Here is a 19,105-nt window from a genome sequence, read left to right on the forward strand (position 1 = left end):
TCGTAAATGAAACCCCCCGTTATCACCCCCTTAGTTAGGGAAAAATAATAAAACTAAAAGAAAATGTATTTATTTCCATTTTCCCGCTAGGGTTAGGGTTAGGGTAGGGTTAGGGCTAGGGTTAGGGTTAGGGCTAGGGTTAGGGCTAGGGTTAGGGCTAGGGTTAGGGTTAGGGTTAGGGCTAGGGTTAGGGCTAGGGTTAGGGCTAGGGCTCAGATTAGGGTTAGGGGTGTGTTGAGGTTAGGGTTGGAGTTATAATTGGGGGGTTTCCACTGTTTGGGCACATCAGGTGCTCTCCAAAGGCAACATGGCGTCTGATCTCAATTCCAGCCAATTCTGCGTTGAAAAAGTCAAATGGTGCTCCTTCCCTTCCAAGCTCTGCCATGCGCCCAAACAGTGTTTTACCCCCACATGTAGGGTATCAGCCTACTCAGGACAAATTACAAAACAACTTTTGGGGTCCAATTTCTCCTGTTACCCTTAGGAAAATAAAAAATTGGGGGCAAAAATATAATTTTGCGGAAAAAAATGTTTTTTTTATTTTCACGCCCAGGCGTTATAAACTTCTGTGAAGCACTTGGGGGTTCAAAGTGCTCTCCACACATCTAGATAAGCTCCGTGGGGGGTCTAGTTTCCAAAATGGGGTCACTTGTGGGGAGTTTCAATAGTTTAGGTACATCAGGGGCTCTCCAAACGCACATGACACCCGCAGACCAATCCATCAAAGTCTGCATTCCAAAACGTCACTACTTCCCTTCCGAGCCCCGACGTGTGCCCATACAGTAGTTTTCTCCCACATATAAGGTATCAGCGTACTCAGGACAAATTGGACAACAACTTTTGGGGTCCAATTTCTCCTGTTACCCTTGGGAAAATAAAAAAATTGGGGACTAATTGATCATGTTTGTGGAAAAAATACGATTTTTTTATTTTCATGCCTGGGCATTACAAACTTCTGTGAAGCCCTTGGGGGTTCAAAGTACTCACCACACATCTAGATAAGTTCCTCAGGGGGTCTAGTTTCCAAAATGGGATCATTTGTGGGGGGTTTCCACTGTTTAGGTACATTAGGGGCTCTCCAAAGGCAACATGACACCCACAGACCATTCCATCAAAGTCTGCATTCCAAAACGTCACTACTTCCCTTCCGAGCCCCGACGTGTCCTCATACAGTAGTTATCTCCCACATATGGGGTGTCAGCGTACTCAGAACAAATTGGACAACAACTTTTGGGGTCCAATTTCTCCTGTTACCCTTGTGAAAATAAAAAAATGGGGACTAAAAGATGATGTTTGTGGAAAAAATACGATTTTTTTATTTTCACGCCCGGACGTTATAAACTTCAGTGAAGCACTGGGGGGTTCAAAGTGCTCACCACACATCTAGATAAGTTCCTTGGGGGGTCTAGTTTCCAAAATGGTGTCATTTGTGGGGGGTTTCTACTGTTTTGGTACATCAGGGGCTCTCCTAACGCGACATGGTGTCCGATCTCAATTCCAGCCAAAAACGTCAAATGGCGCTGCTTCCCTTCCGAGCTCTGCCATGCGCCCAAATAGTGGTTTACCCCCACATGTGGGGTATCAGCGTACTCAGGATAAATTGCACAATATCTTTTAGGGTCCTGTTACTTTTGGAAAAATAAGAATTGAGGGTGAAAAGATCATTTTTGTGGAAAAAATATGATATTTTAATTGTACTGCTGTACGTTATAAACTTCTGTGAAGCCCTTGGGGGTTCAAAGTTCTCACCACACATCTAGATAAGTTCCTTGGGGGGTCTAGATTCCAAAATGGTTTCATTTGTGGGGGGTTTCCACTGTTTTGGTACATCAGGGGTTTTCCAATCGCGACATGGTGTCCGATCTCAAATCTAGCCAAAAACGTCAAATGGCGCTGCTTCCCTTCCGAGCTCTGCTATGCGCCCAAATAGTCATTTACACCCACATATGGGGTATCAGCGTACTCAGGACAAATTGCACAATAACTTTTAGGGTCCTATTACCCTTGGAAAAATAAAAATTGGGGGTGAAAAGATCATTTTTGTGGAAAAAATATGATTTTTTAATTGTACCGCTGTACGTTATAAACTTCTGTGAAGCCCTTGTGGGTTCAAAGTTCTCACCACATATCTAGATAAGTTCCTTGGGGGGTCTAGTTTCCAAAATGGGGTCACTTGGAGGGTTTCCACTGTTTAGGTACATCAGGGGCTCTCCAAACGCGACATGGCGTCCGATCTGAATTCCAGCCAATATTGCATTGAAAAAGTCAAACGGCGCTCCTTCCCTACTGAGGTCTGCCATGCGCCGAAACAGTGGTTCCCCCCCACATATCAGGTATCAGCGTACTCAGGACAAATTGCACAATAACTTTTGCAGTCCAATTTCTCCTGTTACCCTTGGTAAAATAAAGAAAATTGAACCTGAAGTATTTTTTTTGTGAAAAAAAGTTAAATGTTCATTTTTTTTTTAATATTCAAAAAATTCCTGTGACGCACCTAAAGGGTTAATAAACTTCTTGAATGTGGTTTTAAGCATCTTAAGGGGTGCAGTTTTTAGAATGGTGTCACTTTTGGGTATTTTCTATCATATAGACCCCTCAAAGTGGCTTCAAATGTGAAGTGGTCCCTAAAAATAAAATGGTGTTGCAAAAATGAGAAATCGCTGGTCAATTTTTAACCCTTATAACTTCCTAACAAAAAAAAATTTTGGTTCCAAAATTGTGCTGATATAAAGTAAGCATGTGGGAAATGTTATGTATTAAGTTTTTTGTGTGCCGTATCGCTGTGATTTAAGGGCATAAAAATTCAAAGTTGGAAAATTGCGAAATTTTCAAAATTTTCGCCAAATTTCCGTTTTTTTCACAAATAAAAGCAAGTTATTTGAATGCAATTTTACCACTAACATGAAGTACAATATGTCACGAGAAAACAATGTCAGAATCACCGGGATCCATGGAAGCGTTCCAGAGTTATGACCTCATAAAGGTACAGTGGTCAGAATTGTAAAAATTGGCCCGGTAGTTAACGTGCAAACCACCCTTGGTAGTGAAGGGGTTAAAGACATAATGTATTGAAATACATGGCAGTACTTTGGGGTCTTACTTAAGATTCATGGCCGCCATATTGAACTGGTGCACCCCACCTTTGCCCTGATCATAGAGACGCTACAGGTTGGATTTAAACTGCTAGACTGAGGACATTAAATGATGGTAAAAGCCAACCGGAAGTCATTTAATAGCCTGTTTAGACAAGCCGACAACACGTGTGTGCACAGAATGATCGTTCTGTGGGTATAGACTGTCATTGTTCTCAGCAGCACATGGCTATTTTACACAGGAAAATGTGCTGCCAAGAATGATGATTTTTAGACAAAGCAAAAGAACATTTCACCCAATGAACAAGAATGTTTCCTACTTCGTCAGAAGATTGGTAATCGATTATAAGGAAATGAGAACTCATAAGAATCATCATAAGGGAGTACATGGCCAAAATCAGGTTGTCAGCATAGTTTTTATGCTTGTGTCACCACTCACCACCAGTATGTACACTTATGGTGCTGGTCCCTTAAAATGTGACTTTTTCTTAAACTTTTGATATGCTTTAGTGACATTCTGAAGTTTTCATTGGTGGTATGGATGAGCGAATGAATTCATAATACATCGAATTAGTCACAACATTCCTCAATGTTTTTGGGATTTGATTTGCACCAATCTGGCAAAATAACAACCCTACAGCGATCATATTGCTGGATTCTTTATAAGGTCAGAAAGGGGTTAAAAATGAAAAAAAAACTGTTCTCGCCAATCCCAGGCTTGTTCCTCACCTGTCCTGCCTTTGCATTTTCCCGTACAGTTCTCATTTTGCTTCGGATTGATCTTGGGTTTAGTCTTCGTTTGATCTCCAGTTTGGTCTTATGTTTGGTCTTCTCGGTTTTCAGTCTGAATCTTCTGGTGATGACTAGGCCTCATACGGTCACTCGGAGAGTGAAGCATGTTAATGCTGTGGGTCACCACTTGCTGTCATTTGGGTTCCAATATACAACATTGATAGTCAATAGCATGCATTGCGCCTTACATGGCCACATGAGGCCTAGTCACCAATGGAAGATCTGGACTGAAGGCCAAAGAGAAGACCAATCCAAAGACTGATTCCAAATGAGAGCAGAACTCGGCGAGGAACTGCGTTTGCAGGTCAGATGATGAGTATACTATTTTCAAGATCACAGACTAAGGAACATTACATTTTTACTCCTCTTTCGAAAATGTTAAAGTAAAAGAAAAGCAATCACAATATTTTATATTTGGTACCGCAATGTGGTACCAATAAAAAAAAAACAGCTTGTCACGTAAAAAAACGAAAAACAAGCCTTTACTGTACGCTACTCTGTTGATGGAAAGTGGTTTTTTTGCCCACTTTTCAGTACAGTAAATGATAGTGTATGGTGTCATCCAATACATAAAATCATCCTGGAAAAAATAAGGCCTCATAGGGTTGTGTAGATGAAAAATTAAAAAAAAAGGTTATTATGACTTTTGGAAGAAGAGGAGAAAAAAAATATAAAACTCAAAAATAAAAATTGAATGTAACGGGAAGTAATTGGCAGCAGAAAGATGGCAGAATGATGGGTATAATCATCATGCAGGACAAGAAGCAACCAACGCCGATCGTACAATACAAAAACAACAACCGAAATAGAGAACAGTTTACAGTTGTCACACTTACGTATATCTTGTTTGTTATAAATCTTATTCCGATTGCCTCCATCTGCCTCCTGCTCTTCCTCCTGAAAGTTCTCTCTTTTCTCATTCTATTCCAAGATCAAAGTATTAAACAAAGTCTCACCATTATTGACGCTAATATGCCTGATCTCGGAGCCTCAATATTTCTCAGACATTTTTAATATCATAGTGAATCCAAAATATAACTTGGATTTGTGTTTTATTTCTCCGCTGGTAGAAAGTGAAATGTCATTTCCCATCTGTTGTTTGAACTTTTCTCGCAGAAATCACTTGCTGCTTCTTCATAGTAAAACTTTAGATTTTGTTTTAGTTATTTTAAACACATTAAACATTCCCCAAGGTATTTCTAATGGATATACTGTATATGTATAAGGTATGAAACCTCTATTTTACCTCTGTTTTACTTGTTGCAGACATAACACCCAAACTCTCTGCTATTTTATTGAACCAATTTTTGGATCACTACACTAGAAATTCCCACGGTTCTCCGGTCTATGGGCCATTCCAATCTCAAAAGATTTTGGCATATTGCAAAGATTCGCCATTACTTTTTGATCAATGCAGGGTGAGCTGCCAGTAACCGCAATTACCCTAAATTTAACTTTACCCCTTCCTGAGCGAGTGATTGTCCATTTTTCAAATTTGATTTTGCCGTAAATTCGATTACGGCGATACCAAACTTGTATAGGTTTTTTTTTTAATTTAAAGGGAACCTGTCAGCAGAATTGTGCTCAGTAACCTACAGACAGTGTCAGGTCGGTGCCGTTATACTGATTACAATGATACCTGGTGATGAAATCCGTCTTGTGGTTGTTGTTTAATCTTTATTTGTAGTTTTCAGTTAATTATATGCTCGTGCCCCGGGACAGCCTGTGGGGGGTCTACATGTGGTGCTCTGTTTAGATATTCATCTGTATGGCTTCGGACAGGTCACTGATCCCTCACTGACCTGCCTCCTAATTTACATACTGAATCTAATATGGTTTGAAAAAAAAAATTAACATTCAGCGGGCAAGCAGCGGGCAGGCAGCGGCGGCGCTTGCACTGTAGCATGAATGCATCTATAATATCCATTTAATTATTTTATTTAGTGATATAAATTTCTTCAGAAAAAAAATTATTTCTCAAAATGGAGCCCGGCCGCATCGGCACAGTAGCATCTGTCAGTGATCCAATAAATGCTACTGTACAGGCGCCATCTTGGTGGAGATAAAAACAATTTTCCTCCAGCAAAATGGCACCAGCTATTTACAGTATATTATTATGAGATCTCAGCGCTGAGATCTCATCTCCTGAGATCTTGTGCCGAGATCTCCATCTGCGCATGCGCCGCCCCGGTAGCCATTTTCCAGGAGTCCACCACATAGGAAGCCATGTAACTGCGGGAGTTCTGACCTTTCACAAAATGTCGGCAGAGCCCCCGCAGCACCGAACACCCACAGTGGCGCGCCGCACATCCGAACACCCCCTCATCCCAGCCTGCGGCCTGCAGCAACACTCCACTCTTGCCTCCTCCAGCCGCGACCCTGGGACCCCGCTTCACCGCAGCCACCACCCATGGTAAGCAATAAAATGCATGGATTATAAGAAGCACCACCATTTTATTTAAAAAAAATTTCTTCCTATTTTTCTTCTCAAAATTTGGGGTGCGTCTTATAATCTGAAGCGTCTTATAATCCGCAAAATACGAGATATATATATCTCCTTAGTGGAAATATGATTTGTCCTTTGTATGTGGTATGATTGGTAATATCGGACGTGGTATAGTGAGTTTTGTTTAGTAGCAGGATGGTGGTGATACTTGGTATTTGGTAACTGTATATCTGCATATACATTAATTTTATTGAGTTTTCCAGTATTTGACCTATTATTATAAGGGCCAGTGTAGAACCGTAAATGACTGGGTCCATTGGCGGAGATCTATGTGAGAGCCATCAAACAGATCTACAGATCATATGCTTTTGTACTTTAAATATCAATATTTCAATATTTTGTTATTAATGACATGCATGCTAATATCTTGGCTTCCGGTTTATTATTACATACCAAGTCCCAAATACGCATTTGCCTAATTCAGCAATGCTCTTTATTTAAAGTAATTATATAAAATTCTGACTCCGATCCTTCTTAGAAAATGGATTTGTAATGTTGTATGATGGAAGAATAACCTTTTGATATTTTTTCAAGGCGATAATAAAAGAAGGAATCAGATTTTGGTAAGATTTGATCCTTTTGAATCACAAAGCAGGAGGTATGAAAAGGTTATTGCCACCACCACGCCGCGTCCAGAATGTGAAGTTTTACCGCATTATGAGTTCAAAACACTCAGACACAATCATCTTCCTTGAACGCTGTAATGCCGGGCCACGGAGTTCAAGTGCGAGCATTGTTTTAACATTTGTCATTCTCGAGCTGGTCCCTAAATTAATAAGAATGCCGGGCTGCTTGCCATTAATCTCAATCTGTGCTCCACGTTCCTGCACATTCTCTCCCACAGTGAAGATGTCCTATTTATCATACAATAAGGTGTCACCCTGTGTGCTCATTTCTATGCTACGTGTGATGCTCCAATTTTTCTTCTGTGTTCTGTGACTTGTCTGGATTTAAGCTAAAATATAAAACTTGCAAAAAAAAACATAACGAGGAAAGACGAAGATTTTACCGCTCTTAGTTTTCTCTTTGCAGCTTCGTGCCAATTCACAGACTAGAAATTAGAAAACTTAAAAGATAGAAATTTCTTAAAGAGTTACTAAATATATTTATATATTGATAGATCAGCATTTGCAAAGTCTTAAATCTTTGTAACTTACTTCATTACCTTATTTTGCTTCCTTCAGTCATTATTCTAGGGAATCTGTCACCTATTTTTTCTCATATAAGATGCGGCCACCGCCATCAGGGGCTTATCTACAGCATTCTGTAATGCTGTAGATAAGCCCCCGATGCAGCCTGAAAGATAAGAAAAACGAGTTATATTATACTCACCCAGGGGGGACGGTCCGGGTCCGGCGCCTCCCATCTTCTAGCGATGACGTCCTCTTCTTTGCTTCCCTTCGCGACTCCGGTGCAGGCGCACTGCTCTCAATGATACTCCCAAATTTACAAATTTATGACAAACTTTGACACTCTCAGTGCTGGAATGAATTGTCGCATGGATTTATGTCTTTTTACATCAATTAAGGAATTTCCTTTTAAAACCGTGTGGGGGCATCACAACACAGAACTAGACCCCAATCAGAGGACCATAAAACATCCGGACTCCTTATCTATGAACTGGTCCAATGTTTATATTTATGTTTCTCCCTCTCCCATATTGATAGTTCTGCTTCACGTCACTTGTCTTATCTATTGCATTTTTTCTAGGCTGTATTGTGTATAAATATGTGACTCTTCAGATTTTGTATTAGTCTAGCCTGATGAAGAGACCTGAGTAGTCTCGAAAGCTTGCAATGTGTTACCATCTTTTCAGTTAGCCATTAAAAGGTATCAACCACTGAGGACTCTCAATCCTGAATATTTTTCTATCTACTGGCTAACACGGTACAAAGATATACATCTTTCCTGTAGCCTTGTCCAGGCACTAACTAAACAGAACAAACCCTGGCTACTCACATATAGCTGAGCTATCCCCAGTGGCCTGTGCAAACTCTTCTCAGAGAGGAATTCTGGCCTGTCTCTCTCTTCAGCACCAAGACACATCCAGTCTGGTCAGCCTCCATGATCTGATTGACGAGAACAGCTAGCTTAGTTACAGTATATGCAGGGCCAGCCACGTGATCTAATCAAAACCTGAGGAGTCAGGATTTAACGCTAGCCTAGCTGACTTTGCTACAAAGTATTGCCAATCAGAAAAGAAAGAGGTAGTGGTATGCAAATAAATGAAGTGCTAGGTCACACAAAGGTTACACCAGCTATCCTAATTTGCATTTTGAAATAAACATGATTTTAAGGACAAAAAATTAAACTGCAAATAAACTAAAAGTATGTTTTTATGGGGACAAAGTCCCGTATCAGGATATTTATTTAGTTTGAAATGCAATTTAGGTCTGCCAGCAGAGGTGTAACAACCATGGTCACAGAGATTGCTCCCACGACCGGGCCTGTCAGGTTGGGGGCTCGCGGGCTACAGCAGAAATTTCAACAGAATGTGCATCCTTGGCAGAACAGGGACATATCCGAGGATGGGGCCCAGGAAAAGGGACTTAAGACCAGGATAAGGGACATATTACAAGGATGGAGCCCTGGACAAAGGACATATATACCAGGATGGAGAACATTTTATGTGTGTATATATATATATATATATATATATATACAGTACAGACCAAAAGTTTGGGCACACATTCTCATTCAAAGAGTTTTCTTTATTTTCATGACTATGAAAATTGTAGATTCACTCTGAAGGCATCAAAACTATGAATTAACACATGTGGAATTATATAATTAACAAAAAAGTGTGAAACAACTGAAAATATGTCTTATATTCTAGGTTCTTCAAAGTAGACATCTTTTGCTTTGATTACTGCTTTGCACACTCTTGGCATTCTCTTGATGAGCTTCAAGAGGTAGTCACCGGAAATGGTCTTCCAACAGTCTTGAAGGAGTTCCCAGAGATGCTTAGCACTTGTTGGCCCTTTTACCTTCACTCTGCGATCCAGCTCACCCCAAACCATCTCGATTGGGTTCATGTCTGGTGACTGTGGAGGCCAGGTCATCTGGCGTAGCACCCCATCACTATCGTTCTTGGTCAAATAGCCCTTACACAGCCTGGAGGTGTGTTTGGGGTCATTGTCCTGTTGAAAAATAAATGATGGTCCAAATAAACGCAAACCGGATAGAATAGCATGCCGCTGCAAGATGCTGTGGTTGCCATGCTGGTTCAGTATGCCTTCAGTTTTGAATAAATCCCCAACAGTGTCACCAGCAAAGCACTCCCACACCATCACACCTCCTCCTCCATGCTTCAGGCATGTAGAGTCCATCCGTTCACCTTTTCTGCATCGCATAAAGACACGGTGGTTGGAACCAAAGATCTCAAATTTGGACTCCTCATACCAAAGCACAGATTTCCACTGATCTAATGTCCATTCCTTGCGTTCTTTAGCCAAAACAAGTCTCTTCTGCTTGTTGCCTGTCCTTAGCAGTGGTTTCCTAGCAGCTATTTTACCATGAAGGCCTGCTGCACAAAGTCTCCTCTTAACAGTTGTTGTAGAGATGTGTCTGCTGCTAGAACTCTGTGTGCCATTGACCTGGTCTCTAATCTGAGCTGCTGATAACCTGCGATTTCTGAGGCTGGTGACTAGGATGAACTTATCCTCCGCAGCAGAGGTGACTCTTGGTCTTCCTTTCCTGGGGCGGTCCTCATGTGAGCCAGTTTCTTTGTAGCACTTGATGGTTTTTGCCACTGCACTTGGGGACACTTTCAAAGTTCCCAATTTTTTGGACTGACTGACCTTCATTTCTTAAAGTAATGATGGCCACTCATTTTTCTTTACTTAGCTGCTTTTTTCTTGCCATAATACAAATTCTAACAGTCTATTCAGTAGGACTATCAGCTGTGTATCCACCAGACTTCTGCACAACACAACTGATGGTCCCAACCCCATTTATAAGGCAAGAAATCCCACTTATTAAACCTGACAGGGCACACCTGTGAAGTGAAAACCATTTCCAGTGACTACCTCTTGAAGCTCATCAAGAGAATGCCAAGAGTGTGCAAAGCAGTAATCAAAGCAAAAGGTGGCTACTTTGAAGAACCTAGAATATAAGACATACAGTATTTTCAGTTGTTTCACACTTTTTTGTTAATTATATAATTCCACATGTGTTAATTCATAGTTTTGATGCCTTCAGAGTGAATCTACAATTTTCATAGTCATGAAAATAAAGAAAACTCTTTGAATGAGAAGGTGTGTCCAAACTTTTCTTCTGTACTGTATATATATATATATATATATATATATATATATATATATATTATATATATAATGAGGAAGAAGGGGGCCTGGTCCAAATCTTTTACCGGGGCCATCGGACTCTAGATACACCACTGGCTGCTAGATTCCCTTTAAGCACAATTCAGAATTTGGTCAGGATCGTGAAACTCATATTGCGAATTTCCATGCACGTGCTTGACTGCCAAAAGTGTAGACCATTATAAGGCAGAGCATCAGGGGACATTGTGTCAGGCTGTAGAAGCCATGATTCTTTAAGAGCCAGCAGGTTTAGATAGTTTAAAAGGAATAAGTCATGAATATTCGGAGGTTTGTTGCACTTTCCCCGAGAGCTCCAGAGCCCCAAGTTACAAAGACAGGACAAGACCTACACAATGAATGTTAATTAGATTGTTGTAGTCTTTACACCAGACACAGTGCAGCAAAAAATGGAACATTTTTTGCATTGTGGAAAATAAATCATCCTGACAATAAGGCCGCAGTCAGACGGCCATATAAATCGGACCAAGATCAAATTGTAATGCTTGGACTGATTAGAGGGATGCGGAGGGCACCATCAATAGTAAGATTAATTGGGAGGGATCCAACCACAGTATGTCAAAAAAAATTACATACAAATCACCAGGAGAAACAAAGAAGACATACATCAAAAGCAGGGATCACCATAGAAAAATTATCAATTTTATTACATGAGATATACAAGACACCAAAAAAAAGATCAAAAACATTTAAAATAGACAAAGGTTATTAGCATAACCTATAAACCTGGGAGCAATAACAAGCCCTACAAAACATGCTTAGACTGATGACACAAAGCTAGGAGGGATAGCTAACACTAGAAAAGAGAGAGAGGATTCAAAAAGATATAAATAAACTGGAGCAGTGGGCAGCAACTAACAGAATGGTTTTTAACGGGGAAAAATGCAAAGTACTACATCTGGGCAATAAAAATGAAAAAAGCATATACAGAATGGGAGGAATAGGGCTAAGCAACAGCACATGTGAAAAAGACTTGGGTATACTAATAGATCACAGACTGAATATGAGTCAATAGTGTGATGCAGCAGCAAAAAAGGCAAATGCAATTCTAGGATGTATTAACAGAAGCATACAGTCTAGATCACATGAAGTCATTATTTCCCTCTACTCCTCTTTGGTCAGACCACATCTGGAATACTGTGTCCAGTTTTGGGCACCACATTTTAAAAAAGACATCAACAAACTGGAGCAAGTTCAGAAAAGAGCGACCAGAATGGTGACTGGTCTGCAAACCCTGTCTTATGAGGAAAGGTTGTAGGATTTGGGAATGTTTAGCTTGCAAAAGAGAAGACCGAGAGGAGACTTAATAACTGTCTACAAATATCTCAAGGGCTGTCACATTGCAGAAGGATCAACTTTATTCTCATTTGCACAAGGAAAGACTAGAAGCAATGGGATGAAACTGGGAGGAGGACACAGATTAGACATTAGAAAAAACTTTTTGACAGTTAGAGTGATCAATGAGTGGAACAGGCTGCCACGAGAAGTGGTGAGTTCTCCTTCAATAGAAGTCTTCAAACAGAGGCTGGACAGATATCTGTCTGGGATGATTTAGCGAATCCTGCTTTGAGCAGGGGGTTGGACCAGATGGCCAAGGAGGTCCCTTCCAATTCTATGATTCTATGACTGGTTAATTCGATCTCCTGGTCTCTAAGATGAATAAATGTGAAGTAAAAGCAACCAGCCTGCGAGTCAGCTTGGAAGTTAGAAACGTGTCAGCAAGGGAATAGGGTAAGCAGGGAGAACTTCATGCACCTTACAGTATTCTTAAGGCCTCATTTCAATGTCCAATGGTTTTATATGAGTGCAATCCATAGTTTTCACGGCTTACTCCTTAATATTTACAACCGGTACAAAAGTTAAAAATGTAAGTGAAAGTTCAGAAAAATAATTAAAAAACTCTGCAAAAAAAAATTTATGGACACAAAATTTGTGTAAAATCTCAACCCCTAAAAATGCAAGTCATAAAAAGGTTCTAGCTCTATTAGTGCAGTAAAGCTAAAAAAAAAAAAAGCAAAAAAAACCCCCTCTGCATCCTGAAAGCTAAATGTCAGCATGTAATATAGCTTTATCTATTTTTTAACTATTAATATTTAATTTTAATTCAATTACAACATTTAAAGCCCTTATTTTTCTTCCACAAATCAATTTCACAGTAAAATCATTCCTCTGACATCTCTACACTGAGGGATGAGGCCACAGCTACACTGCTCAGTACTGCTGTACGACGTCCTCCATGCAGGATATTCTCATGTCGCTGTGCACTGAGTATGGGGGATATTGCAGCCCGCAGTTTGTAGCTGAGATTAGGGAAATCTTCCTCTTTAACTTATTGGAACTAGTCAAACAATTGGAAAGTTTATATAATAATGCAATAAAAATCTCTAATAACCGAATGTCTATGTCGACAGAACACTATAAATTCCGAAAGCCTACGAAATAAATATATGACTGTCATGTGGATATTTGCTTCTTCTTCTAATGCCACAATATCTACAGTAATATATTCTTATTACTTTTTAATGCGGTAACATGACAAAAATGTATTAAAACATTTAAAAGTGCATATTAGAAAAAAAAGCAGATATTGCCAATATGAGGATCCCTGATGACAATATTTGGAACAAATCTGCATTATTTATCAGGAATGGAACGGATATTCAGAAGAGTCGACCATTACTGCTCCGGTTAAATAGTTGTCAAACAAAGATGAGAGCACCTTGTGTAGAAAGTAAATCCATCAGGATTAAATGTTTTGCAAATGTTCTTTCAGTGACTCATTTACATGTATAACACAGACATTTCGGAATAACGATAACACATCTGTCGGTGATGCGCACAACGCAAAGCTTACACTTACTTTTTACAATCTCACCATAAGTGCACTGGGCAAAAAAGCAGATCCCAATTTATATCAATAAAATAATTTGAGTATAATATGGGGTATTTCTGTTTTAGACATTTAGGGCTGAAAAAAAGTGTTCAGGAATTTTAGGAACTCAATGGATAGAGATGCAAATGCACCAACACCCTCCCTTCCGTACCCCATGGTGGAAACCAGGACCCCTTTCTCTTAGTAGGTGATGACTCCAAGAGCTGCGATCATCATCTATCAGACATTTATTTGCTTAACTCAAGGATTTGCCACAAATAATTGAGATAGGAATACACCCATTAATGTATCCACAATTGAAAACCATTTTGTTGTCCAACGTTGGTGGAATTTTCAGCACGCATTGCAGCTTACCAAATTCTGACAGTGTATAATATTCACACTGTTAGGATTCAGATCCACTTTCCAGTTTCATTGGTCATCATTTGACCTTCTGTATGCGATTTGCATACTTGGAAATCATGTACCAACTAGTTTCTCATCTGCTCTTAAGGCTTCATTCACACGTCCTTGTTTTAACATGTACGTGGAAAAAATGGTACCGGTGTCATCAATGTGTCCATTTTTACCATCAGTGTGTCATCCATGATTGAATTTTTATCATTTGTGTTTTTCGCGGATGGATCAAGAAAGAGATAAATTACAAAACTTATCCTATGTTTTTCAAAGATAAAGTTGGAAGGCACACGGATTGTACACAGATGGCACACGGATTGTATACAGATGGCACACGGATTGTACATAGATGGCACACGGATTGTATACAGATGGCACACGGATTGTACATAGATGGCACACGGATTGTACACAGATGGCACACGGATTGTACATAGATGGCACACGGATTGTACATAGATGGCACACGGATTGTACATAGATGGAACACGGATTGTACATAGATGGCACACGGATTGTACATAGATGGAACACGGATTGTACATAGATGGCACACGGATTGTACATAGATGGAACACGGATTGTACATAGATGGCACACGGATTGTACATAGATGAAACACGGATTGTACATAGATGGCACACAGATTGTACACAGATGGCACACGGATTGTACATAGATGGAACACGGATTGTACATAGATGGCACACGGATTGTACATAGATGGAACACGGATTGTACATAGATGGCACACGGATTGTACATAGATGGCACACGGATTGTACACAGATGGCACACGGATTGTACATAGATGGCACACGGATTGTACACAGATGGCACACGGATTGTACATAGATGGCACACGGATTGTACATAGATGGCACACGGATTGTACATAGATGGAACACGGATTGTACATAGATGGCACACGGATTGTACATAGATGGAACACGGATTGTACATAGATGGCACACGGATTGTACATAGATGGAACACGGATTGTACATAGATGGCACACGGATTGTACATAGATGAAACACGGATTGTACATAGATGGCACACGGATTGTACATAGATGAAACACAGATTGTACACAGATGGCACACGGATTGTACATAGATGGAACACGGATTGTACATAGATGGCACACGGATTGTACATAGATGGAACACGGATTGTACACAGATGGCACACGGATTGTACATAGATGAAACACGGATTGTACATAGATGGCACACGGATTGTACATAGATGGAACACGGATTGTACACAGATGGCACACGGATTGTACATAGATGGAACACGGATTGTACACAGATGGCACACGGATTGTACATAGATGAAACACGGATTGTACATAGATGGCACACAGATTGTACACAGATGGCACACGGATTGTACATAGATGGCACACGGATTGTACATAGATGGCACACGGATTGTACATAGATGGAACACGGATTGTACACAGATGGCACACGGATTGTACATAGATGAAACACGGATTGTACATAGATGGCACACGGATTGTACATAGATGGAACACGGATTGTACACAGATGGCACACGGATTGTACACAGATGGCACACGGATTGTACACAGATGGCACACGGATTGTACACAGATGGCACACGGATTGTACACAGATGGCACACGGATTGTACACTGATGACACACGGATTGTATACAGATGGCACACGGATTGTACATAGATGGAACACGGATTGTACATAGATGGCACACGGATTGTATACAGATGGCACACGGATTGTACACAGATGGCACACGGATTGTACACAGATGGCACACGGATTGTACACAGATGGCACACGGATTGTACATAGATGGCACACGGATTGTATACAGATGGCACACGGATTGTATACAGATGGAACACGGATTGTACATAGATGGCACACGGATTGTACACAGATGGCACACGGATTGTATACAGATGGCACACGGATTGTATACAGATGGAACACGGATTGTACATAGATGGCACACGGATTGTACACAGATGGCACACGGATTGTATACAGATGGCACACGGATTGTACACAGATGGCACACGGATTGTACACAGATGGCACACGGATTGTACACAGATGGCACACGGATTGTATACAGATGGCACACGGATTGTATACAGATGGCACACGGATTGTACATAGATGGAACACGGATTGTACATAGATGGCACACGGATTGTATACAGATGGCACACGGATTGTACACAGATGGCACACGGATTGTATACAGATGGCACACGGATTGTACACAGATGGCACACGGATTGTATACAGATGGCACACGGATTGTATACAGATGGAACACGGATTGTACACAGATGGCACACGGATTGTACACAGATGGCACACGGATTGTACACAGATGGCACACGGATTGTATACAGATGGCACACGGATTGTATACAGATGGAACACGGATTGTACATAGATGGCACACGGATTGTACACAGATGGCACACGGATTTTATCCAGATGGCACACGGATTGTATACAGATGGCACACGGATTGTACACTGATGGCACACGGATTGTACACAGATGGCACACGGATTGAACACAGATGACATCCACGTGCTGACAAGTTTTTCACGGACCCATAGACTTGTTTTGGCCCCTGTCATCAGTGCTGCTGGAAAAAGAAAACATGTCTCCGTGTGTTCTGTACGGATACACGGTCACTGAAAAAACAAGGACATGTGAACTGCCCCATCAGTTATAATGGGTACGTGCAGTAAAAAATGGCTACAACAGGTACAGGAAACATGGACATCTAAAAGAGGCCTAATAGAACATTGAGACAAGTGGATGAGAATCTAGTCGGTGCATGACCCCTATGTATGTAAAATGTATCCGGTAATCGGAGCTGAATCCTATCACTGTCTATATTACACACTGTTAGGATTTGGCAAGCTGCTAACAAAAATTCCCTGATCCTGCAGCCCAACTCCTATTCAAGTAAATAAGAGCAGAGCTACAGTTGACCAGAACGGCTACTAAACAATTTATGGAGCTGTTCGGTCCCGGCTCCATATACTGTTTACGTCAGGCCGCCGATCAGTGGAGGTGCCAGGGGTCGGACCTGCCCCGACCTGATAATGATGATCTATCACATGGATAGTAGTTAATGAACTCATCAATACGTTTTCGTCCTACTTCCTTTTCATGATTTTTAGATTAGTCACAAATCTTTCAATAGTTTGCAAATTGAGCACACTGGCTGCCAAAATTGGTTTAACGACGACTGAAAAAAGACGTCAAGTGCACAATTTTAGGAATTACAAGCTGTTCTAGGAGTTTCCGATCGCACTAGATCCTACACTTCTGTGGATTCCAAATATATACAATTTCCGTTGTGTTGTGACAAAGGATGATCTATGAGTTCATCTTGATAAAAAATTGGATAACCGAGACACTTAATTGAAATCCACTTTGTTAAATGTTCTCCACAGAATAAAGTCTCCAGGTAACGACGGCGATGATCACATATTTAGGTCTGCATGAAATAATTAACATTAAGCACCATTTATTATAGCAGAGGGTTTTTTCCTGACTTGGAGCATGTGCATCCATGTTTTGGAAAAATATATATTTTTTTATTATATTAAAAAAGTAAAAATCTACTCATGCCATGGCCATTTTACATTTTTTTTTTCATTTTTGTTTTTTCCTTACCTTCTTTCAAGTTGCCATAACTTTTTTTTATTACTCCATGAATATTGCCATATGATGGCTTGCTTTTTGCAGGACGAGTTGTACTTATAAATGGCACCATTCATTCTACTACATAGTGTACTGAAAAAAAGAAAAAAAAAAGCGTGTTGAAACAGCAAAAAAAAAATTTTTCATTTACCACGTTCACTATATGGCTAAACTGTCCTGGCAATATGATTCTGCAGGGTAGTACGATTACGGAGATACCAATCCTGTATAGCTTATTTTTCAATTTAAGTGGTGGAAAAATTGGGAAATTTGCTCTTGTTGCCTTTTTATAAGACTCGTAACAATTTCATTTTTGGGGTACTGGGGTTGTGGGAGGGCTTATTTCTTGTGCCTTGACACTTTTACTGATACTATTTTATGATAGTTACTATGTTTTGATCAACTTTAATTGCATTTTATTAAAATCTTCTGGCATCCAAAAATATAATTCTGGGGTTTGATTATTTTTTTTCGCTTTGGATGTTTACTTATCAGATTAATAAAGTTCATATTTTCAAAGATCAGATTTTTACGTACGCAGTGATACCAAATATGTGTTTTCTATTTTTTTTTATTTTTTTTTTATTGAAGCAAAAGATTTGAACTTTTATGTTTTTTTTTCATATTTTTCAAAACTTTTTTTTTTTAACTTTTCACTGTATTTAATAATCCCCTTAGGGGACTTGACACTGTGATCATCCAATTGCTTGTGCTGTACATTGCAATACATCAGCACTGCTATGCGTAGCTGAAATCACAATATATAAAGGACACCAGCCATGGGCTGGCTTTCACAGTGGGATCATAATGACAGACATGGGGGTCATCAGCAGTGTCCCGCTGTTGTGACAACCCATCGGCGCCCGGCGATCACGTCATGGGTGCGCCGATGAGCTATTGGACTGATGCACCCCTGTTATGAATGGGTCACCGAGGAGGAAAACAAGACCAAGCCAAGTCACAGAAAACCAGAGAGGTTGGTAACTACGTGGATTGCAGACCCCTGATCCTAACCACACAACTAACAGCAGCCGTGGAGCGTACCTACGATGATTCTAGACGCCTCGTCACAGCCGGAGGACTAAACAAACCTAAAGCAAGAAAAGGGAAAATCTAAAACTGCCCCAGAGCAGACCCCAAAGGAATAGACAGCCCCCACACATGTATTGACGGTGAAACAAGATGAAAACACGAACACAGGTAGGAAAATAGGCTGAGCAAACGATGGGGCCCACACTAGCTAGAAAGGAAAGGAAAGATACTGTCTGCAATCATGCCAAAAAACCCTGCAAAAATGTCCAACACTTCTGATAGCAAAAAATACCCTGAAGTCACTAGACTTCTCCCACTATAT

At 40.4% G+C, this 19,105-nt stretch overlaps 1 long non-coding RNA gene across 1 annotated transcript in view; it reads right to left on the minus strand.

Moving 5' to 3' along the window:
- Positions 1 to 18,226, minus strand: part of LOC141095958 (uncharacterized) — a 29,421-nt gene extending 11,195 nt beyond the window's left edge. Inside the window, exon 1 of the long non-coding RNA XR_012233522.1 lies at positions 17,725 to 18,226. This is a non-coding gene — a long non-coding RNA (uncharacterized lncRNA). The remainder of the gene's footprint in view (positions 1 to 17,724) is intronic.
- Positions 18,227 to 19,105: the final 879 nt, after the last annotated feature.

This window comes from Dendrobates tinctorius, unplaced genomic scaffold (genome assembly GCF_039654945.1).
Source record: "Dendrobates tinctorius isolate UK_male_01 unplaced genomic scaffold, ASM3965494v1 ptg000070l, whole genome shotgun sequence".
NCBI lineage: Eukaryota > Metazoa > Chordata > Amphibia > Anura > Dendrobatidae > Dendrobates > Dendrobates tinctorius.